A 24,553-nucleotide genomic window follows, 5' to 3' on the forward strand; every position below is an offset into this window, starting at 1 on the left:
AGTCTGATCTGCAGCAGAGTAATGGATGCTGAATACATGAGATCAAAGCAAACACTGTCATTTGAATTTTATTCACAGGTATAAGCATTTCATAAATTTAATAAATGTTAATATTTTAAAATATGATCAGCCATTACTATTTTTTTATTGGCTATTAAATTAGCAGTTTGCGTATTACTTTAGATGGAAATTCTGAACATTCAGTAGCAAAAATTGCATGATTTTGCAAGTCATTATCACCAGAGGATAGTTGAAATACCTGGTCTTAAACAGGTATTTGAGAGTGATCCTTTCAGGATGCTTTCCACTGGGAAATGCTCTTTCCCTAATTTGAGAGCATAGTTATGTGAAATCACTCCAGGAAGGAACAGAAACTAATATTACCCATCAGTTTGTTCAATGCTACAACCCCCTGTTAAAGTCCGAGGTGCAGGTGACAGTCTAACTGCTACAGGAAGCACTGTGGTTTACAGCCAGACAGACTGGCTTTGTCACCAGTTTCAGGCCCAACAGTGAAATTCTGCATAGCCTTCTCAAATTATTGTTAAGCAACGTTACTACATGTGTAGTGCTTCACACTTCTATATTAATTACACGTTGTCTGTTTCTCAGCAAAGACTGTCTTCAGCTGTGCCTGGACTACCTTAGTCAGGGCCTCAGCAAACAAATACGTTAAAGATCACTGGAAGGCAGCTCTTGCCTGTCAGTTCTGAATAATGCTCTATTTCTATTTTGCTGAGAATATAAAAAATAAACACTGAATTTGTGGTAGGGAATTAATGGGAAAAATGTTAAATGCTGATCCTCTGCCATGTAGTTCCCATTACGTGTCCCCTGTTTCAATCAAGGTAACACTAAACTCCATCCAGATGACATTTTCCTCGAAAAAAATGAATACTTTTTTTATTTTATGATTCAGGTCTACTGTATTACCTTTCCAATGCTGATTACTAACTACTGTGAAACCAGCTGTATATACATCCTTTTGGGAGAAGACAGTAAAAAGCAAATTAGAAGACTAAAAGATCTAAACTATAAAATCCCCCACTTCACCAACAGGTTTTTAAAATTTGGAGTAAGTTGATCATTTCTGCTGGGAGAACACAATGTATTTTATAGCCATTTTCTGTTCCTTTCTATACAAGCTTATTACACAAACACAGAACTGTATCTTTTTTATAGAAGATTTCATTAGTAACCAGAAATATTACTTTTTTTCTTACTCCCCCCCCCCCCCCCCCCCCCCCCCCCCCCCCCCCCCGATTGGGGGAAGGCGCATGGTGAGAAAACAGATGTCCAGTATCTCTCAAACTTTCTCAGATTACTGTCAGAGTAATGAAACACCCAAATTCAGCCAGGAGTTCTGACTCGGGTCTTTGGAATGGTTCAGGCTTCCTGCCTGAGCCTCAGCTTTCTTTTTCTACCAGGCCACAGAAGGTGGTAGCACAGGAAGACTGAACCAAGACAGAGCACATATCTAAGAAATGTTTAGCTCTAAGAATGCACACTGGCATTGTCTTCGCTTACAGAGATGAAGATTTCACAGAATTTGAAAGCCCCATTTCTTGCAAAACAGTATGTTCCAGAGGCCAAGAACATACTACTCTCTAACATCATTTATCTTATGATAAAAAAGCTAAGGTGTCTACTATAATCCAGGTGAGAAATACTGCATAAAAATTATGCAACAGAACAAGAAATTCTGTCACGTACATTGTACATGGGCAGCCTTGGTGAAGTGATCCCAACTGATGGAAAGGAAAGGAGTGAGCAGACATGTAATAGAAAAGAGTTACACAGTTATTGTGATATTCCAATTGCTTATGGACTCAATCTTCAATGACAAAAAAATAAATAAAAATAAAAAACAGGCAGACTTCTGTCTACATTGGATTGAAATGTCCTGTCTGTACTTTTTAGGCAGATACTTGAGTTTTTATGTAGGCAGAATATCTGAAAGTTTTTAATTAACAAAAAAAAGAAAAATGTAGAGCTGACTGAGCATTTGCAGTCTTCCACATTCAAGTGAAGAAAATGATTTTGTACAGTAAGTATGGAAATGAATTAAAATTCTTTACTTCAGTTATAATTAACAAGCCTCACAAGCACAAAGTGATTTAATTTCCCGTATCAAACAAAATGCTGTTTTCTGTCAAAGGACTATTCTCTTACAGGACAGCGTATAAATAATTCATCATCACTGCACATTCAAACAGATGAGATTCAGTAAAAACTTTTAATGAAAACAGCATTAACATAAACTCAGCATATAAAATATTTAAAGGAATAGTATTTTTGGTATTGGTAGGTATGTAGGTTTTTGTTTCCCATTTTTATTCCACTGTACAATTTCCTAATTAGAGTCCTTATACTCTTTGAGAAGCATGCAGAACCTAACAGTTGTATCAAACAAGCTTACACACAACCCACAGGACCTACCCCCTTCAAGAAATAACTATAAAATGACTTGTGATAGAAGTTCATGCGTGGTAATACTTACACCTGTACTCAGCTTAACTTAAATGAGCTTTTTTCACATGAAGTTTAATTAGTATGGCAAATGATATGAACGTGCTAAGTTTTGTCCCTCTAGCTTGGAAGACTAGAAAATAGGCATTTAAACCTGGCAAAATAAGATGATTCAGATCTAAGTCACTACTCTGCAGTGCAGAACAGCAAGGTTGTAAAACCAAAGTTACTGCAACTCCGTTACTGCCAGGGAGATGATTCCCGCCCACACTGCCAGGAGTTCAAAGGAGAGAAATAAAATAGGGGTGATTATACAGGTTCAATAAGGCTAAAAAAGCAACGAGAAAGATGTCATTTATTGTCTGATCCTAAATATACTGAAGTCAATAAGAATTTATTGACCGTAAATATTTTCTCTATATAGCTTCCCAAATCATCAACAGCACTACTGACCTCTAATTACTTTGTATTTTTAAAGTTTCACATCAGAAAAGTTAGAACTGTCCATATATTTAGCAGATAGGCAGAAAAAATCTGCAGTGCACATTGAAAATACACCTGTAATAGATCTGTCTTACTAATCCAACTATGAAAAAAGTCACTCCGTTTTGTTTTGTAAGTGGTATTCACCAGTGGCATGTCAACGTTCCTTCCTGAATGTTTTATAATTTTTTGGCAAGTGCCCTTTGTTCTTATCAAACACATTTACATGCACAATGAACCACCTGTTGTTACTTTCAGCGTGACCATGCACACAGCAGCATTGCACTGATATATGTTTAAACTATACATTTAAAAAGACTGGAGGTTCGATGCTGCAAGGTGCTGACTATATCAACTGTGACCCAAGGATCTATCTCTCTCTATATATACATAACCATAGTGAAAGTTAATGGAATTTCTTATGTATACAGTTACATCCACATTTTGATGCCTTACTGGCTAGCGAGAATACATTAAATACCTACATAAGAAAAAGTTCATAAAGCATGGACTCTTGTTTACACAAAAGGAAGGAAAAAATATCACAGTAGGTATCCTTTTCTCTCTGAGCAGAAAATAGAGATACTGGTAGAGAAAAAAAAAGAATATTTTTCTCCATTATCTAATATGCCTGTGTTATACATTTTTATTGTACATCCTGTTCATCTAATGTGAGAAGGAAAAAAAAATTACAGAATCAATTTACATATGCACTAGACCAAACAGTGGCCAGTTTGTCCTCATCTCCAAAACAGCTAACTTAAGAAATGGCAAATTTTAGAATTCTTACAGGAATTAAGTGAAAAAGTTATTTAGAACAGAGAAAAAAGTGGGATGAAGAAAGCAGAAGGAACAGAGCTTTTAAGGACATGCTGAATATGACAGCCAGTATCACGTGACATTCGTTTTATTAGAAGTCCAGATTGAATGCAAAAAGATGCCTACCTTCTGAATAGTCCTTGACGTAAAGCACAAATCAAGTTTTATTATACTGCATTATGAGAATTATGTGCACCAAGAGACTAAAAAATATATATAAATATGCTTTTAGCTAGAACGTTTTTTCAGTTCAAAATCTATAACATATTTTCTTTCAGATTTTGCTATATTACTTAGTAATGCACTTATAAGAGTTTTGCAAAATGCTCCCAGAACTTCCTAAACTGATACTCCAGAAATAAGATGGGGTATTCAAAGCTCTGTAATGAAGTTTTTCTTCTTCTATCTTGCGGAAGGCAGGAAAGAGGGGGTGGGGGGCGGCGGGAGCAGGGGCCAATAGAGAAGTTACAGACTTCACATCTCCAAACAGGAGGTTTTGCCCAACTTGATCTCTTCTACAATGGATTTTGTGTCTTGTGAAATTCATCCTGGAATATCCACACGCACATCCCCACCTCACGTCTATTTCTTCTCCCATGGCCCAAAACAATCTGTTCTTTTTGACCTACCGATCCTACTGGAGCAAGTCCAGTCTGCATACAAATTCCGATGGTGATGCATCTAATGCTCTTCAGTGCAAGCAACCCTCAGCATCTGCTGTGGCGGATTTCACACCAGTATATTTTCTTCTAATCTTGAAATTAGTTTCAGATGTGGCTGCCAAGTGTACCCAGAGATCCACTATCTCCGTGTCTTCATACGTCTCCATTACTCATCAAGCTACTTTGGAAGCCCAGTTGGATTTTAACAGTACACTTCAATATACAGAGTCAGGAGGACCATGATACTCAACCTACACTTCCACAGCAAGACCTGTAGAAAATGCATTGGCATAGTTTCCTGGATAAATTTGTACTCTTTAACAAAATTAGCCATGTGGGTTTTTCTGACGGGGTCTCTCCAGAAACCAACCAGCTCCCCTACAGGACTCCATCATAAGGTAACCTCAGAAAGAACAGTCAACAAATTTGTTGCCAATGATTAACAATTGTTTATTTCTAGTGTCTCCCAGATGTAAAACACTTTTCTTAAATCATTGCAAGTGAAATTAGGCAGCTTGTTAGTGCAGCCTAATCATTCATTAGCACTTCAAATTCCTGCAAGAGGATAAAATACTTCAGCATCTGATTGCCTGAATATTAACAGCTAATGTCTTTTGTTTATATGTAAATATCTAAAGCCTACATGAGAAGCCAGCTATACAACACAGTAAAAGTTTCTGCTTTTTCAACAGTACTTAGAGTTCACAAGATTCCTCTTCCCTGAGGCTTTTTATTAATCTTTCCCCTCGCCCTTGTGATCATTATCAACTTCACATCTAACCTACTTGCATAAAAGAAAAATTCACAACTCTGCCCACAACAAGATCTTTTTACTTTCCTTTGACGTAGCTCTCAGTATTTGTTATGAATGAATGAGTTTCTTCCAGAATACTGATCCAAAATTGGCAGATTTGGGTAAACGAAGTTTTTCCACAGAGACTCCATACATTAGCTTAACATTAGCTCAACATTAGTCTACAAATCAATACACAAAGGGATAGGGAGAGAACAGTATTACAGATAAAGGTTTCAAATATTTATTAATAGAGTATTAAAAGTTGCTGTCCTTATCTAAATGCAGGAAGTAAATGTGATTCAGACAACTGAGACCGAACAGAATTAAGTACTAGATTCTTATCTAGTAAATGAAGAACTGCAGCCATAAGTGCAGGTAGTTAATTACCCTCATACAGAAAGAAACAAAAACTGAGAACTAGTTTGTTCTTTGTGCAATAATTATGGACGCTTAGGAAAAAAAATGACATCATAGAAAGATCCAGGGAGACCTTTTCCTGCATTGGAAAATTTTGCAAGATCATCTAAACAACAAGTTTCAGTGACTTTGGTATCTGACATCTATGGGCAAGCTACACACTTATTTTATATTTTTCTCTTCATACTGCTCCCCAAAGAAGGAAAAAAGCTTTGAGCATCACAGCCAAGTATGGGTGCTGCTGGCAGTGTACAAGCCAACATGCTACTGAGTCGATGATATCCTATTTTTGCTGCTTTTACTTTGTGATAGCGTATCTGATGCAAAACAAACACCACAAACCATTAGAGACCTCTGAGACAAACTGAAATACAGTGCCTTTTGTGCTGTTCCTACTGTGCCATTAAACTTAGGACTGAGAAGTTACTGATCAGTCTCAATTTCCTAGTAACTGACCATTAAATACTCTAGCTTCTGCAGGTTGACTCAGATTTCTAAGAGAGAAAGTCTGAATTACAACAAAGGTTTAAAGAAAAGTTTCAGTCGTAGATGAACCAAACATAACGCCTTCTTGCCCTCAACTTCCTAACTTTGCATGCTTTTATTTGCAGTTTTTGAGATAATCACGTTTGAAAGAAAATCACAGCAACAGCATGAACTTGTGCAACACTGCTAGCTATCTCTTGGAAGTATGGGATATGGGGAAAAATGTATAAACAACAACACAATATATCATCATCTTGCTCTGTGAGCAGTCTTCGTTTCAAGAGCATTTTCAAAACACCAGTACCATAATGCTAAGTACTAATACACTGGGGAGGCAGGCTCTCACCATGCTAATTAACTCACCTATGGGGCTCTAGCTGCAGCCCACACGCATGTTTCCAAAAGCTTTTTTCTTCCTCCGACTCCTTTGTCTAATATTTTTCATTACAATCACACTCGGGAAGAAAGTTATAAAATAGAGCCCAGCGTGACAAGTGTGTCTTACCTCAGCTAAAACTATTTAGAAATAATATAAGGCTCAATAGAGAGGCACTTGTATGGAAGAGCTTTTGCCCTTCTAGCAATGGCAAAATAAGTTAAACTGTTGAAGACCATTTGAAGAGGAAAATGCATGCTTTCTGTTTTTCTGGGTGAAAGATTCAAGGATTTCCACAGCTCGTTTGCTGCAGAGGTCAAATCTGATCCATGAAATTTCCTTCATTCATACCGGCTTTTTACTACAGCTATACACAACTGTCATTTCCCTCTCACCCATCTACACAAGACTAATCACACCAGGGTACAGCTTAACATAGAATCATAGAATCATAGAATCATAGAATATCCTGAGTTGGAAGGGACCCTTAAGGATCATCAAGTCCAACTCTTGACACCGCACAGGTCTACCCAAAAGTTCAGACCGTGTGACTAAGTGCACAGTCCAATCTCTTCTTAAATTCAGACAGGCTCGGTGCAGTGACCACTTCCCTGGGGAGCCTGTTCCAGTGTGCAACCACCCTCTCTGTGAAGAACCCCCTCCTGATGTCAAGCCTAAATTTCCCCTGCCTCAGCTTGACACCGTTCCCGCGGGTCCTGTCACTGGTGTTAATGGAGAAAAGGTCTCCTGCCTCTCGACACCCCCTTACGAGGAAGTTGTAGACTGTGATGAGGTCTCCCCTCAGCCTCCTCTTCTCCAGGCTGAACAGGCCCAGTGACCTCAGCCGTTCCTCGTACGTCTTCCCCTCCAGGCCTTTCACCATCTTCGTAGCCCTCCTCTGTACACTCTCCAACAGTTTCATGTCCTTTTTATACTGTGGTGCCCAGAACTGCACACAGTACTCGAGGTGAGGCCGCACCAGCGCAGAGTAGAGCGGGACAATCACCTCCCTTGACCTACTAGCGATGCCGTGCTTGATGCACCCCAGGACACGGTTGGCCCTCCTGGCCGCCAGGGCACACTGCTGGCTCATATTCAACTTGCTGTCTACCACGACCCCCAGATCCCTCTCTTCTAGGCTGCTCTCCAGCATCTCATCGCCCAGTCTGTATGTGCAGCCAGGGTTTCCCCGTCCCAGGTGCAGGACCCGGCACTTGCTCTTATTGAACTTCATGCGGTTGGTGATCGCCCAGCTCTCCAACCTATCCAGATCCCTCTGCAAGGCCTTTCCACCCTCATTCGAGTCCACAACTCCTCCAAGTTTGGTGTCATCAGCAAACTTGCTCAAAATACCTTCTATTCCTACATCCAGATCGTTTATAAAAATATTGAAAAGTACTGGCCCTAAAATGGAGCCTTGAGGGACCCCACTGGTGACCGCCCGCCAGCCTGACGCAGCCCCATTTACCATAACCCTTTGGGCCCTGCCTGTTAGCCAATTGCTCACCCATCGTATGATGTTTTTATTTAGCTGTATGGTGGACATTTTGTCCAGTAGGATCCTATGGGAAACCGTGTCAAAAGCCTTGCTGAAGTCCAAAAAAATCACATCAGCTGGTGTCCCTTGGTCCATCATACGGGTGATCTTATCATAAAAGGAAATCAGGTTAGTTAGGCAGGACCTACCCTTCACAAACCCATGCTGGCTGGGACCAATGACTGCTTTGTCCCCCAGGTGCGCCTCAGTAAGTTCGAGAACCATCTTCTCCATGATTTTACCAGGCACTGACGTGAGACTGACAGGCCTGTAATTGCTAGGGTCTTCTTTCTGACCCTTCTTGTAAATCGGCACAACATTTGCCAGCTTCCAGTCTACCGGGACCTCTCCAAATTCCCAGGATCGTTGAAAAATAATTGAGAGAGGTTCCGCGATGACGTCCGCCAGCTCTTTCAGCACCCGGGGATGAATCCCATCCGGACCCATGGACTTGTAGGGATCCAGGTGGAGTAGCAAATCCCGCACACGTTCAGGGTCGGTTGGGAGTTTGTCATCCCCACCGTCCCGGTCCTCCAGCTCAGGGCACCCTGGGTCCCGAAGCCCATCATCGGCATTGAAGACAGAGGCAAAGAAGGTGTTAAGCGTCTTTGCTTTGCCTATGTCATTGTCTGTGAGGAGACCTTCCCTATCAAGGAGCGGCCCTATGTATTCTTTAGTTCTCCTTTTTCCATTCACATATCTGAAAAAGCCCTTTTTATTTTCTCTCACAGACACAGCCAGCTTCAACTCTAGGTGTGCTTTGGCCACACGAATTTTCTCCCTACAAACACGAACAGCATCCCTGTATTCTTTCCATGACACCTGGCCCTCCTTCCAGTAGCGAAACACTCTCTGTTTCCGCCTAATCTCCATTAGAATGTTCCTGGTCAGCCACGCTGGCCTCCTGCCCCGCCTGCCTGACTTGCGATATTTAGGAATTGCCTGATCTTGTGCTTCTAGGAGGCATCGCTTAAAGAATGACCAGCACTGGTGGACATCGAGGCCTTCAAGAGCAGTTTCCCAGGGGACCTTGCTGACTAGTTCCCTGAGCAGCCTGAAGTCCGCTTTCCCCATATCTAGGGATGAGGTTTTGGTGGCACTTTTCCTTCTGTCACCGTAAATTTTGAACTCAACCACTTCATGGTCGCTATGACCAAGGCAGCCACCAATCACCACATCTCCCACCAGACCCTCTCTGTTTTCTAGCAACAGGTCTAGGAGGGCACCTTTCCTAGTTGGCTCCATTAGCACCTGCACCAAGATCATCTAGGTGGTTCATGAACCTCCTGGACTTGCTCGTGTCAGCCGTGTGGCACTCCCAGTTAACGTCTGGCAAGTTGAAGTCCCCCATAAGGACAAGGGGAGTTAATCTCGAGGCCTCTCTTAGTTCTGTAAAGAATAATTTATCGGCGCTATCGTCCTGGCCAGTCGGTCTGTAATAGACTCCCACAACGACATCCCCTTTATTCGTTCGTCCCTTGATCCTTACCCAGAGGCTCTCAACTTTGCCACCGCCGACCTGAAGTTCCACACAGTCCAGCCCCTGCTTCACATACATCGCCACCCCACCACCTCGCCTACCCTGCCTGTCCCTCCTGAAGAGCCTATAACCATCTATCGCAACACCCCAGTCACAGGACTCATCCCACCAGGTTTCGCTTATGCCGATGATGTCGTAGTTGCGGGACTGGGCCAGGACTTCTAGCTCATCCATTTTATTCCTCATACTGCGTGCGTTCGTGTAGAAGCACTTCAGGTGTGTCTCCTTACACTCAGCACCTTGTGGATCTGCCCGAAGGACCTCACTGGCACACAGCCCCTCTGATTCTAGCGTACCTTCCCTTAGGTCTTCACTGGCGTGCCTGGTTTTAGCCCCTTCCCCCTTCGACTCTAGTTTAAAGCCCTATCTATCAGCCCTGCCAACTCCTGACCAAAGATCCTTACCCCTCTCCGAGAGAGGCACATCCCATCCGGTGCCATCAGGCCCTGTGTAGCATAGACCTTCCCGTGATCAAAGAACCCAAAGTTCTGCCAGTCACACCAGTCTCGAAGCCACGAGTTTATGTGAACAGCACGCCTTTCAGCTTCGATCCCCCCTATCGAAAGGACAGAGGCAAACACAACCTGCGCCCCTGATCCTCTAAGTAGTCGCCCCAAATCCCTAAAGTCTCTTTTGATCGCCTTCGGACTTCTCGTTGCTACTTCATCGCTACCAGCCTGAAAGACCAGTAGCGGATAGTAGTCAGTGGGCCGTACCAGGCGCTTGACTTTCTTGGCGAAGTCTCTCACCCGAGCCCCAGGGAGGCAACAGACTTCTCTGCGGGTTGGGTCCGGTCGGCATATCGGTCCCTCTGTCCCTTTCAGAAGGGAGCCCCCCATAACAATAGCCCTTCTTTCTTTTTTGAAGGATGATGTGGCAATGCAATGTGTAGGTCGCCTTGTCTTAGGCGCCCCCTCCAACTGGGACGGGTTTTTATCTACCCGTCATAACATAACATAACATAACATAAACAACTATAACTAGGACTTCTTGCACAGCAAGACAAGCAAGTGCCATTCCCAAAGCATCCACAGCAAAGCCTATTCTCAGATTTTCCTGTGGAAGCTCTTTAAGTCAGTCTTATCTACACATTTCTCATAATGCATTTCCCATCTCTACTTCTCAACAGGCCTGTGTTCAAGCTGTATTGCATTGCTTTCTGAACAGCTCACCTCCCTACTTTATCATACAAGGATGAAAGCGTAGCTTGCTTCCATGAACTGGAAAGGGATGCATAACCTGGAAACATATTAATGTGCTACTTAGACTCCTATACAGATCAGAAGCCTTTTATCACTCTTGTCCTATGTTTCCATTTTCTGATCATTAAGAGGAGGAAGCCATACAAATGCTCTAGCAAACAGAAATAAGTACCTTAATTATAGAAAAAAATCTTACTTTGAAAACTGAAAATAAACATCACAGGAAAAACTCAAAACCCAAAGTTGAAGAGATTTTTTCTCCTGTATTTCTGGTGCTTACCTGTAAGAAATTTTAGTCCATATAGTTGGACAGATTGAACTGTGCAGAATTTATCTCTAGATATCTCTAGAAGAGAGAATGACAAAACTCTAAGCTCTCTTACCTCTGAGAAACATTTCCTTTTGACTGCTCTGGGTTTCCTCCAGATGAAGTTGCAACAAGTGATTCTTTGTTGATAGATGCCAACTACGAGTCACGTGAATCAGCACGGGCATATCTCATGCATAGCTTTATGAAGTGTCACAGAGAAGCAGAACTATTACACAGGATCTGGAAGGTGAATGGAAAAATTATTCAGTATGAATAAATTTCATGTCTTGTTTTAGTGTTTTAGGGAAAGTTGCCAAGAATGGAATGCCTCTAATTATTACATAATCAACATTAGTTAGCAAAACTAGTTTATTATCATAGCTTAAGATTTGTGTGGAAGATAGCATATGGCCAAAGGCAAAAGGAGGCAATTTCAGTCAACCTATAAATATGATCTTCAGGGAGCAGTTCATGTGAAAGCACTTGCCTTCCAGAAAGCCAAAAAGGCATTTCTCCTCCTAATGTATTTTTTAACAGCTTCCCCCGCCCCACCCCCCCTTCCCCCAAATAGAGTCCTGCAGATTATTCTGTGGGGGCTTGCAAAAGGCAACTAAAGAAGAAGGCTGGCCATGGGACTTAAATGCTCTACAGGAAGTGGGAACTCCATTATAGGATTATTAAATAGGGAGTACAGAAAGCAAGAGATGAAAGCACTGCTTTACAGGGTGGAGGTTGTACTTTACTCTCAACAGGGGACACTTTGGGTCTAAAAGTAACCTCTTGAATCATGCGTCCAACTTCCAAGACATCCAAGAACCATTGAGTATTAACCCTGCCAAGTCCTTGCACCACCTGCATTCATAACCTGCTCTCGAGCAGAGGGAGCTGTTTCCTAGTAAGCAGTCTTGACTTAGCAAAACATGTGAAGGGAATCCATAAACTCATCAGCACACACACCGCCCTCCTTTTTTGATCCAGCATGAAATTACCATGTCACATTTGTGAGAGATGCACTAAGCACTCATCACATGCTGACTGTACATCAGGAATGCACAGTGATATTTGTAAGTGCTGACTTGCAAGAGGACTTTTCCATTGTATTGGTCTCAGCAATAACAGAAAAAACAGAGAATGTACATTGGTCTTAATTTAGGTAATGGATACAGTGTCTCCCTACCCAACCAGATTTTTCTCCTAATAAAGGCATTTTTTTTTTTTCAAACAGTTGAATACCACAGATTTTCACTTATTAAAATCTATCATTTAGTGAGACAACGCTAGAATTCTGAAGATCAAAGTGTAGATCATTAGCATGAGGCCATTTTGGTTGGGTTTGAAAAAGGCTACCTTTGTATCTCTTCCCTCGACTATTACTTAGCTCTTTTCCTGGTGTAAGAAGCATTGACTTCAGTTGAAGTCTCCACTCATTAAGAAACTCAGTTCAGTGCCCAGCTAAGGTGGCTCAATTACAATAGGGAGCAAAACACCCTAAAACTGTACAGAAATCAAAGTACAGCAATGTCATGTTCTACCTAAATTGAAATAAAGTTCTCTTTAGTTTTGTGTGTACACAAAGGGCTTTCTTTCTACCAGGGCTTTCCTCAGAGCAGTTTTACATTCAAATTCCTTTGAAAGTAAAAGGAAAACCAACACAGACAGACCTGAAGGTAAATGAAAAAGGTTTCAAGATGATCATGGCTTTCCTGCTTATGATCACAAAATTAAACCAGCCGGAACAAACTTATCTCACAAATGCCAGAATACATTTTACCATTTGACCAAATGGTTGTATGTAGGTGCTATATAAGGGACAATAACCAACAAAATTTAAGGTGGCAAAATAGGTAGAACACAAAAACCACCTCCAATTTGGTCAGAATAGATCAGTTCTAGAAAAACAGAACTGCTCTAATATATTGCTGTTTTCACTGCAGCTTTAATTATTTGCTTTGCTGAATAGCTATTTATTAATGCAACATAACTAGCAACAGAAACTATACTTCCTTATGTGAAACAAAAAGAGATCTATTCTTCCCTTGGAGTGCTGAAATTTCTGATTTTACCCATGGGTACTTTGCATCTTGCATAAGTAAAATTATTAGTTATGTCGATGTTCAAAAAATTATTGTTTATTCAGTTAAATCTCACTAGGTTCATGTCAGGTTTCTGTACACTTAAAGGGAGAATGTCCAAAATATAATCACAACAACAAATCTGAAAAGCAAATGAATTCAGTGCATTTTCTACCTCACATTCAGTTTCAAAACAGAGTCAATGTTATGCCCAAAGAACGTCTACAAATTCTGAGCTATTGACTAGCTAGAGCATCTTTATGATTTAGTAAGTTTCGTAATCACTCTCAGAACGTAGACAAATGGTATTATAAAAATAATTTGTCCTTGAGTTTAATTTTACATCTAGAACGTAATGGAATATTTAATATTTAATCAAGTCAATGCCACAAAGTTACTTCATACTGCTCAAGTGGGAAAAAAGGGTCACGAAGGCATATTTGTATTGGATAGCACAAGACTATATGAATATACTTAACTTCACTCTGTAGTAGAAGTTCACAAAACAAAAAATAAAGAAAAAGATGAGAAAAAAAGGAAAGAAAAAACAACTATGGTTAACTTATAGGCCTACTCACTGAGAATGAATGATATCATGAAGATGCCATGCTGCCCCTAGCACACAAGGCACCTATGAAGTCTGTTGGAGAATTACCACACTAATCGTACCATATGAACAGAAGACTTAATTCATTTTGACTAAACTAAATTTTCTGATATCAAAACGGTTCTTAGTTTTGCCAAAAAAATATCTTTCAGTGCCTAATGGGGTTTAAATAGCATACTGGAAAATAATCCTCTGTCAGATAGGCAAGCAGTATAATCCAAAATCTAAAAGGCATGGAGGCATTTAAGATTCTGCAATTCTTACCCAGACAAGCTTGTTTCCTCAACAGAATAGGTGCCCTGAAGTTCTGCCTGTGAGACATGGTGAAGTTCTCCAACTAGCAATGAATACTCAGCACCAAGAAAGAGTATCTTACTATTGAAACCAAACTACAGAGATCTAACATATAAACAAAATATATAATTTTGTAAACAATAACATCAAAAATACAGGAATCTTCTTTTCACTTCTTCCTTAGATAAAAAAAAAAAAAAAGTGAGCAGGGTAGGGCTGTTTTGTTAACGTGTACAACACTTGACCTCATTCTGGCACAGTTGCCCCCACAGAAATGCTCGCTCAAGGATAAGCACAAAGCGCGTGGGCAGGACAGGGAGGAAATCAAACCAGTAACGTGTTTTTCTTACACAGCAGAAACCTTCATGTAAACAAGTGGTTGAGCAGCACTGACCACACTCCCATCTAGTAATTCAATTAGTTATGATGGCACTCATGCCATACTTTTTAACTTGGGCAATTAACAAGTTGGTGCTTGGGGAATTTAGGAACACTAGACTTCTGTTTCTGAAGGTATCAAAATGGATATTTTCAGAATGAAGTCATACTGGTGTGCATAAATAACTAGTAAAGATATCACCAGTGACTTCTCCTACACGGGCAACGAAATCCAATTCAGGCACCAAGACAGGAAGCTTGATTTTAGAAAGGCATCCATTTACTGCCTTTCGTAGTACTTTCCAGTGGTTGCTCATGCACATACATTCCCTTACCTAACTTTAAGAATTTCTTTTTAATTTAGTGATTTATGGTGGCCCTTTCTGTGCATTAAACTTCCCACTTTCATAAAGAAACTAAAAGGTGATTGTAAGTCATTGCTACCTCAACAGTGTATCAGAAATTCAGAACTGGGATAAAAAAAAGACAGTTCTCCAAGATCACTGTATACCTAAAATCATCTCCACAAATGGAAATTATCAAAAGGTCAGACATCAAAAACAGCAATTCATAAATACTAATTAGCACGTTGCTAGTGATTGCATGGTAACATTTGCTGATGCATAATTGAATTAAAAAAAAATAAAAAAGAGTGCGTGGGTAGATTTAATAATTAATTCATCCCACACTAATCAGAGTTTGACTATTTATTCTAACAAGTACAATTAGATATTCTTTCTTCTTTTTTTCTTCTACATTCGTGAATAACAATCAGTCCGTCTTTTTAATATTCTCTTATTTAAAGCTAAAGGGAAGGGGGAACCATTGCAAATAACATAGCAAAATCATTTCTAGCAACTCTAAGTTTTTAAATGTTTTAATTATACACAGGTTTTTGCTTCGTTACTTGATACTTGATTCTAGTGGAAGACATCCCTGCCCATGGCAGGGGGGCTGGAACTAGACTGTCTTGAATGTCCCTTCCAACTCAAGCCATCCTATGATTCTATGATGATATTACTAGGATTTTTTTTTCTATGAAATAATGGGATTTTTAAGTTTTTCTATTAGACTCCTCTTCCCTCACAACTTCTTCATAAACTGCACACTTGCTGTCCGGTGTGTTTATTACATATGTTTGTATACACACGCTAATTGCCATCATCCACTCTCCTGATAGCTGGGTTGTGGTTAAGGGCAACTCATCTCCCCTTTCATGGGTCTGAGCAGACAAAAGAATTGAATAAAGTACACTGTTAATCACAGGATTAGTTATCTCAAGTGGTGATCTGAGTTAAAGCAGTGATTTGAAAGCAGCCACGGTGAGATCACACACCCTTTGTGCAGTAAAAGGGCAAACAAGGAGAAAGATACTGGTAAAGCAGCCAGAACCACAGCTGACTATGATGCTCAAAACCACATATAGGTCTAGTGAGTGAGCATACGAGCACAATGTACCACAGTAGCCATTAGCTATAGGGAAAGGGTCAAAAAATAAAACAACCACAGAACTTTGTGTTAAAAAAAAAAATGCTTAAGCCAAATATTATTTTTCTGCAATACTTTGTTAGGGCAACGCTGCTACAACGTCAAAAATTTTTTAAAAATCACAGCAGCCAGACACACAATCCTCTAGAGGCCACACGGAAATAAAATTGCTGCAACATTTATTTGACAAAACACACAAAAACATCCAGGATTCCGATACAGCTGTCCCTGCCATGGGGTTCAGCCATGGAGAAAGCACAACATTTTCTAACATAAATATTGAAGAAAACAAAACAATATACACACAAACGCTTTCAAGAACTCAAGAATAATGTTCCCATTTTACACTCAATAATAAACAAACAAAATCACGTTTTTCCAAACAGCATTGCTTCCTGTGCTTCAGAAAACACCCGAGGAAAAATCACAGGGGTGAGAGCAGCAGCACCTCAACCACAAAGCCTAGTAGTGTTCAAGAAATCCCAACCCTACAGCACACATCTTTAACCAATGTGAAACCCTGCGAAAGCACAGCATTGAACAGACACCTTTGAGCCAGTTGCACATTCCCTAGCGAGCACCAACCATCAATCTTAAAATGCTCCAAAACATTTGGCACCAACATTTTATCCTTCCCATGCAGATTACTGGAGCACAAAAACTTAAGTGTGACTTATTCAAGAGCAATTAAAAGCCTAAGACATAAAATTTCTGAGGTGTTCATTCACCATAGCCATAATCATCTTTGCAGGCCTCTGGGAAGATACAGCTAGAGATTCTGCCTGGTATCTCATATCTGGTATGAGTTAATTAAGAGAAGAGACTGCAGAGCCCTCTAGCAGAAAACACACAGGAATGGAAACCCTTCAAAAACGGATTCGTTTCTTCTGGGTTTGGATAAGGAAGATGTTGACTGTAGCGGAAAACCAATATGCATCTGCCTCTCTTCCACATGTAATACATGTAATTCTGACAGAACCCCCAGCAAACTGTCCACTCATACCTTGCAGGCAGTCCAGTGAACTTGGTTAAAATCCAACAGAAACAAAGTAGCATTTTTAAAAGCGGTATTATAATAAAGTTTCCCTCGCTTTACTTACAACACTCAGATATTGTAATGCTGTTCTCCATATGTGCTATACAAATGGTAAAGTAAAATCAGTCTAGAGAACATTAAAGATATTATAATAATATATTACTACTATTAATAAAAATAAAAGTGTTTTGGGGAGTGTTTTTGGTCTACGATCATTGGCATACATCTGCCCTCCAGACACTATTCCACTATTCCACAGAGGGCACCACATTCTGCATAATACATTTTTACCTTGCATTTCACCTTCATAGGAAGTGACATTAATACATCATTAAAGTGACTGCTCTTTCCAATGATGCATTAGTTTAACTGTTCACATCAGATTGTCCTAGAAAATACAGTACTAAACGTTGAACTCCAATAAGATATTCTGGCCAAGGACTGTCAAGATTTGTTCCACTAACAGTCATGATTCAGTAGGATCTAGAAACCAAAAAAAGTGCCACAACCTTTAAATATTTAGAACTAGATAGCTTACACATAGTACTATGAGTGCAGAGGGAGCAAGGGGGAGGTGAAACTGCAGGTGCACACCTGAAAAGGAATTATAATAAAATCATATTTCTTTCAATTCTCCCATTTTCCCCTTAACATACTGCTACACTTGGCCACCGAGCTGGAAGAGCCTCGAAGGGCCTTCTTTTCTGCAGAACCGGGTGAGAGTGTATGACTCAAGCAGAGTTTTCTTGACCAAGCACACCAACAGTCAGATGACTACTGTGACCCCTCAAGTCCCTGAAAGTGAACCCAAAGGCTTGTGCTTCAGACGAAGAGCTGGGAAATAGATACTGGTGAGACCAGACACAGCACCAAGACATAGACTACAGTCATGGAAGCAATGCAGGTACAGGCAGGTGAGGTAGCTCGATTACAGTGGCAAGATAAATCTTGGAAACCAAGCAACTTCACATCATTTAGAACAGTCCGTAACTAACACTAGCACAGCCTTCAGGTTATTGCCTAAATCCTTTTAAGCCATGCTGACTTAATCAAAGGTCTTCCTACAGAGTTCAAAGTTGAAAAGTACTTGCATCTTAATGCCTACCCTGTATCAGATTTCATCGTTTGGTTGACAAAGCTGCTAAGAAAATGGAAAATAAAAACATGTCAAATTCATCCATTAGAACACCAGAAGAAATGAAAGCAAGCCAGGGTAATCATTTCAAGTGCTCTCATTCACTCTTCTGGCAGAATCAAGACTTTTCTTTGCAATAGACTCCTATTATACTGGGTTTCTTGGCTACACTAATAAAGGTCCTGAGCATTTAGAAAAGGGAATGGGGGAAATCAACATTACAAGGGAAAGAAAAAAAAAAAAAAGGAAAAAAGTTTGCTTTGCTCAGGTTATGAAGCAGGAAAGATTTCTGCAACACATTATTCTGTATTTTCTGTAACAAACCTTAAGTTCAACAGCCACACATACAGTCATCTCAAACAGTATAGTGTACTTCCCCACCCCACACCCCCAAATATATTCTCTCATACTGAAACTCAGATTACTAAGTAAAGTTGAAAAAGACATGGAAGCAAAAGGCTTCCTGCTACTTAGTAAGGCAATCACCAGTATATATTAAAAAGTAATACCTAAAATGAAAACAATCACCTCCCATTCCTGCTGTGCTTATAGAGAGAGAAAAAGAAGAAGGCCGTGTTACACATTTGCATGGCAAGGTTTAAGTAGTGAGGGGCTGTAGGGGTGGCCTCTGTGAGTAGTCCCACACCCACCTGTGGCCAGAGCCAAGATGGTGAGCTGTACCGCTGGGAGAACAGGTTTAAGACGGGAGAAAAAAAAGAAAAATCTACTGCACAACAGTAGCTAGGAGCAAGGAGAGAGAAAGTGAGACTCAGCCCTGCAGCCCTCAAGGTCAGGGCAGAAGGAGGTGCTCCAGGCACACAGCAGAAGTTCTCCTGTGGCCTGTGGAGAGGCTGCTGGTGGAGCAGGCTGTCCCCCTGCAGCCCATGGGTCCCACATGGAGCAGATCTCCACGCTACAGCCCATGGAGGAGCCCCCAGTGGAGCAGGTGGAAGTGGCCTGAGGGAGGCTGCAGCCCATGGAGAGCCCCCACAGGAGCAGGCCCCAGGCTGAGGCTGCAGCCCATGGAGAGGAGCCCATGCAGGAGCAAGGAGTCTGAGGGGAGCTGCCGCCTGTGGGGGACCCATGCTGGAGCAGTTTGCTTCTGACAGATGGACCCCGTAGTACGGAACCATGTGGGAGCAGTTCTTGAAGAGCTGTTGCCAGTGAGAAGCCTCCTCAGGATTAGTTCAGGAAGGATGGCATCCCGTGGGAGGGAGCCCACATTGAAAAGGGGCAGAGCCTGAGCATGAAGGAGCAGCAGAGATGAAGCATCAGAAACTGACCGTAGCCCCCATTCCCTGTTCCCCTGCACCTCTCAGAGGGAGGAGGTAGATGGTGAATAGGGGAGGAAGGGGTTTTTATTATGCTTTTAGTTCTCACTGCCCTGTTAGTAATAGGCAATAAATTACATAAATCTCCCTTAAGCTGAGTCTGTCTTGCCCGTGACAGTAATTGGTGAGCAATCTCCCTGGCCTTATCTCAACACAGGAGAATTTTTTTCTCCCCCTCCATTGTATTTTCTTCCCCCTCTCCTTCAGAGGAGGGGGAGTAAGAAAGCAGCATGGTGGAGCTGAGCAGCCCATTGATGTGAAACTACTGCAGGCTATTACTGAGTTTGTGAATAAAAGCTACCAGTACCTACCAGTGCGCTCAGGTGGCCAGGAAGGCCAACGGCAGCCTGGCTTGTATCAGGAATAGTGTAGCCGGCAGGACCAGGGAGGTGATTGCCCCCCTGTACTCTGCTCTGGTGAGGCCGCACCTCAAGTACTGCATTCAGCTTTGGGCCCCTCAGTACAAGAAGGACATCAAGGCCGTGGAGCATGTCCAGAGTAGGGCTATGAAGCTGGTGAACAGCCAGTGGTGAACAGTGGCCTGGAACACAAGCCCTGTGAGGAGCGGCTGAGGGAACTGGGGTTGTTTAGTCTGGAGAAGAGAAGGCTGAGGGAAGACCTTATTGCTCTCCACAGCTACCTGAAAAGAAGTTGTGAGGAGCTGGGGGGGCGGGGGTCAGCCGCTTCTCACAGGTAACTAGTGATAGGACTAGAGGGAATGGCCTCAAGTTGTGCCAGGGGAGGTTTAGGTTAGAAATGAGGAGACATTTCTTCTCAGGAAGAGTAGTCAGGCATTGGAACAGGTTGCCCAGTGAAGTGGTGGCATCACTGTTCCTGGGGGTGTTCACGGAAAGTTTGGACGTGGTGCTTAGGGACATGGTTTAGTGGGTGACATTGGTAGCAGGGCAATGGTTGGACCAGATGATCTTGAAGGTCTCTTCCAACCTTAATGATTCTATGATTCTACCCACTGTTCCAGGCCGCCATGCCTGGGGCAAGGAGGTCCCTACCTCCAGGCCCGAGTCAGGTTTACAGGCCTGAGTCAGGCCTACAAAGAGCAGTATTCAAAACAGCCATTTTTTCCCATCTTTGGAAGGAAGCTAAGGGTTTCCCTCCCAAGAGGTTAGGCTGTTAGCCTAAGAGATAAATGCAAGTTTTTGCGATATTAAATTTATTTTTAGATCTCATTTCTTGAGTTCTTCCAACTCTGTGGCATATTTTCAACTCCTAAGCCAAGAAAGGGAAACAAGAAAAAAAAATTAGTGTTGAACAGTTTCCCTTTCATTCTTGTAATTAATATTTTTGAGGTTCCTGTCTTGATCTTTCAAGGAACTAGCCAGGTGCTCACGTTTACATTTTAATTGTTGAATTTACAAAGTACATAACTTCAGGTTTACTGGAAGTTTAGATTACTTTCTCTATCATCAGAGAAATAAAAAGATTCTATTGATTCTACATTTTGTTGCATCTCAAAAGTAGAGAAGGGGTCATGACTAACCTGTTCATTAGCAAGTCGGAGGAGAAAGGCACTTCTGAATATCATTGTATTAGCATAATAAGTGTTATGCAAACTTTAGGTTCCTCTAGTGGATAGAGCAAATTAAAAAAGCAATCTTGTGAGGAAGAATTCCTTCTCCTGCCAGCAACTTCAAAGTGGCCATTTTTTTTCTTTTTAATTGTCTTACAGCGATTACCTTACATACATTGATCAAAGTCACCAGAAATATTCCTCCACATTAAGCGATACAATGACGACAAACCACCTGCTCATGCTTAACACAACAGGGCAGCAAAAGCACTGAGGGGAAAGAATATTGTATTTGGGGCTTTATAGCTGGCATCCATGACATGGCCCACTGTCTGGAGAGTGGCTCTACAGAGTCACACTACAGTCAAGGAGGCCCTTTTGGGCAGCTTCTCTCAGATGAGGCATATGTATTATCACTAATGAAATGCTCTCTGGGTCAATGCTGAGGTCTTGGGCCTCATATAATACAGCCTTCAGCAGAGCAGCAAAGTAGGGACGTCGTGTGGAAGAAGGATGAGTGCAATTCCTATCTTCATTCTTAATCCCAGATGAAGTCATTTGTTTGATGTAGAATCACATGTTAGCAACTTAATTGCTTATTTTCTCCATGGCATTACACTATGAATACTGCAAGCTCTCTGTTTTTGGTAAATGTAGTAATGTAGTTGTGTTTTTGTTGTTTTTATTCTTTGCCAGAAGCAATTGATGGGATTCACAAGTGCCGAAATAATGAAACTACCACCTCCACAGGAAACAGTTTAGGACACTACATAAGCCTCTGAAAACCTCCCCCAAATTAGTTTGTATTCTCTAACAGCTAGAAAAAAAGATGCCAAATATGACAGAACTAGAGCTGAGTGGCACTGAACTGGATCACAGAACCACTGATAATTCCAAGGTCCTCGCTACACCCTAACAGGAGATAAGATACTCAATGTCCACCCAAACTATGTGGAACAGATTCACTGTTATGGAGCCATGACTATTATCCAAAAAAAAAAAGGGGGGGAAGAAAAAAAGAGGCAGGAATAGAAGAGGAAGAAAGAGAACAAGGAAGTTCAACCAAGCACATAAGGAGGAACAATGACAGTCTCTAACGTATTTCATTCTTTTATGAAGAAATATCCCTCTGACTTTCCTTGGCAATTCACAAGACTGCTTGAGGCCTTTGATAGAAGAAATACACCTGTGAAGAATTCTGCTAAAGTGAGAAAGCAAACACAAATATATGGGAACATTTGCTCCATTTTCTTTTTATATGGGCAGCTAAAAATAACTTGGAGAATTATATTTTTATGTCTATGCCATAATAAAAACAATTAAGACTTACAGAATGGAAGAAACAGATGGTTGCTGTTTTGGGTTTATTGAAGCTTCTGTAATTTCTACAAATAGGCTAGCAGCTTATCTTGAAAATTCTTTGATTCCCTGGAAACACGTTATCTTTCCTGAAATTCTTTAATCTTGCACTATTATTTGAAAAGATATAAAGTACCAAAATACTCAGGCCTATGAAGCTTGAATTTTGCATGGTTTGCTATGAAAATGTTAGCAGAATTTCGCTTAAAAATCATTGCTTCTTTGTCCCCATCAGGAAACTTGTTCAGACAGAAGAACTCTTGAACATTTCATAGCCCCTGTAAATCTTTATCCTCCAGTCTGCATAAAAGATGATGGTAGTGAATATGATAGACACAAGCAAATGAATATATATGCTGCCAGTGATTAAGCAGTGTTTTCCAACTAGAATGGAAGAGGGGGCCTATTTAATATTGGGACTGCTTTCTGACAGTCTTAATTTACACATCAAAAGAGAAATACACTTTAAGATTTTGTCATTGTAATGGTTTTGCTATTACATTAGCTAGCAATTACTACACAATGCAATGCAAGCTGACTAGGCTTTAATGCCAAGCCCCGATTTCCAAGCCTCCTTAGGCTGTTATTTCAGTGTCTTCCATGGTTTGAAGGGAGAAAATTACCAAGATTACAATTGCATAGATTAATAGCGGCTAAAAACACCTACAAATGCTCTTTTCTATCTTCTGTGCAAGGGAGCAGAAAAAAAAAATATCAGTTACCATTTACCTTTTCCTCTGTTCTACCCAGTATTTAAGATGTAAAGCACAGGGATGGAAACTAGGAGACATGATTTCCCCTTCTCCCATGAAAGTACAAGGTTACCCTGAGACAGGTAACTCGAACATTTGAGCAGCTTAACAATAACACATCACACTGGACCTGTGCTTTTAGATGGGCAGAATACAGCCATGCAATGTATCTTCTATCCTCTCAGCAAACTCAAGAAATAGCAATCCCTCCAAAGAGCCCCTGTAATTCCAAGTTCGCAAAGCCCTGCTTTGCAGGGCAGCAAACAAAGTGGAGGATTAAGGAGAACACAGATATATCTGCTTCCTCTTTCTTATCTATGAGATTGCTAATATTAGTGCAGGGTCTGAGAATATTAAGTATCCTTTCTTCAGAATTAGAAGGTCACTGTTTTCCTTATGGTTTCCTATAAAACGTTACATGTAGAGTCTTTGAGGCCCTTAGAGTAAACCCTGTATGTGATAATCACTTTTGTATGTTGCTAAGATTTTTTTTTATTATTATTTTTAGTGAGGTACTGCAAAATTTTTCTTTGAAATATAAATTCTAGATTTATTAGGGAGACCAGAGAGCTTTAAAAATGCTGCAAATCTCTACTTTGTAGGAAACACAGTTGTTGTTACTTCCCTTATGAGTTGATACATCTGCTCTCATTTCTGGCTGTAGAGAAGTGCAGACAGAGCCTATTTTCCTGAATTATTTCAGGTTCATTTGTATAATCCCACAACCAAAGTAGTAAAGGCCATGACCTTTGCAAAGAAAGCTGAACAGAGAAACTACTCAACACCTTGTTTCCATCTGCATTTCCATCCAGACCTAAACCAAAGTATGTCCTTACCTAGCACACCCATTGTAAAACGGACTCTGAAGAGTCTGTGCCCATAGCGGCAAGCAGTATTCTTTTCATAATAAGCAATACACAAAGGGGGTTCAGGCATTTGCTCTTGACATTTACTCTTCTCCCTTCTCCACAACCTTTTTACCCCCTACAGTGTCTGTCAAGGCACAGCAATCAGTATGAACACAGAATTTACCCATAACCTTGCAAACATCAGGATCCAGACTGATGAAGCTGGATGAACTCAGGAAAGCTACCAAGGAAAAAATAAATAAAATGCCACCCAGTCAAGTGGTATTGCTCGCCATCATTAGTTCTTCCCACTCGTCTCATAAATCAACATTAATTCATTAATATTAAAAGATGAAATCTAGAGCTACTGTGAAGACTGGTACTGGTAAACAGACACCAGATCAAGACCCTCAGGTTTTGCATTACTTAGTATCAACCAGGGATGTTGACACTGAGCACTCACAAATGGTCCTTATCCATTCCTCAGTCATTAAATGTCCCTGTGATTCCTTCCCAAAATTCTTGCCACTTACTATTCAAATTCACTATGATAAAAAGTGTACTTGGGCATAAAGTTTAAACAATCAAAATACAATTAATGTTTTTCTGTCTAGAATAGTATTCTGAA

At 40.9% G+C, this 24,553-nt stretch overlaps 1 long non-coding RNA gene across 3 annotated transcripts in view; it reads right to left on the bottom strand.

Annotated features, from left to right (window-relative positions):
* The window catches only part of LOC136791435 (uncharacterized), a 132,205-nt gene that overhangs the window by 63,337 nt on the left and 44,315 nt on the right, over window positions 1-24,553 (bottom strand). For all 3 annotated transcript variants that reach the window (XR_010833510.1, XR_010833511.1, XR_010833512.1), the window contains one exon: window positions 11,171-11,337. This is a non-coding gene — a long non-coding RNA (uncharacterized lncRNA). The remainder of the gene's footprint in view (window positions 1-11,170; window positions 11,338-24,553) is intronic.

Source organism: Anser cygnoides, chromosome 9 (assembly GCF_040182565.1).
Source record: "Anser cygnoides isolate HZ-2024a breed goose chromosome 9, Taihu_goose_T2T_genome, whole genome shotgun sequence".
In the NCBI taxonomy this organism is placed as follows: Eukaryota; Metazoa; Chordata; class Aves; order Anseriformes; family Anatidae; genus Anser; species Anser cygnoides.